Here is a 900-nt window from a genome sequence, read left to right on the forward strand (position 1 = left end):
TCACTCTATTTCGCAGATGGTTAGAACTAGAGCAACAACTGTGTCAACACCAACACCGGCAAGACAGGATGCGTCTGAGCCAGGCACTGGGGCTGTAGCTCGAAGAGGAGCAGTGGCAAGAGGCCGTGGTAGAGGTCGCGGGAGGACGTCCTCTAGAGGTAGAGGACAAACACCTGGTCCAACTAGTACTAGGGCAGTGACTCCTCCACCGACCGATGAGGTAGTAAGAGACGGTGAGGAAGGGGAAAATGAGCAAGTGCAAGATAAGGAATTACCACCCCAACCTACCCCAGAGATGATTAACCAGGTTCTTGCTTATCTTAGCGGGTTATCTGACCAGGGCCAAACACCTCCAGTGTTTTCTGCACCATCACCTCATGTTCCGGGAGTACAACATGCAGCCGCTGTGGCTCCCCGCATGGATGCCTCATTGGAAATAGGCACGTTTCCTCGATTGACTACAGGGCCTATAATGACGAGTGATCAGCATGAAATTTTCACTAAATTCTTGAAGTTGAAACCTCCAGTCTTCAAGGGTGCTGAATTTGAGGATGCTTATGATTTTCTGGTTGATTGTCATGAGTTGCTACATAAGATGGGCATAGTAGAACGATTTGGCGTTGAGTTTGTGACCTATCAGTTTCAGGAGAACGCCAAAATGTGGTGGCGGTCATATGTTGAGTGTCAACCAGCACAGGCACCACCTATGACTTGGGAATTATTCGCTTGCTTATTTATGGAGAAGTATATACCCCGGACTTTGAGGGATAGGAGAAGAGATGAGTTCCTAAGCTTAGAGCAAGGCAGGATGTCTGTTACTGCTTATGAGGCTAAGTTTCGTGCACTATCCAGGTATGCCACCCAACTTTGCTTCAGTCCACAAGAGCGGATTCGCCGTTT

General features: G+C 48.7%; 1 pseudogene; it reads right to left on the minus strand.

The window, feature by feature from the left end:
- The window catches only part of LOC107030036, a 60408-nt pseudogene that overhangs the window by 12975 nt on the left and 46533 nt on the right, over window positions 1-900 (minus strand).

Source organism: Solanum pennellii, chromosome 9 (assembly GCF_001406875.1).
Source record: "Solanum pennellii chromosome 9, SPENNV200".
In the NCBI taxonomy this organism is placed as follows: domain Eukaryota; kingdom Viridiplantae; phylum Streptophyta; class Magnoliopsida; order Solanales; family Solanaceae; genus Solanum; species Solanum pennellii.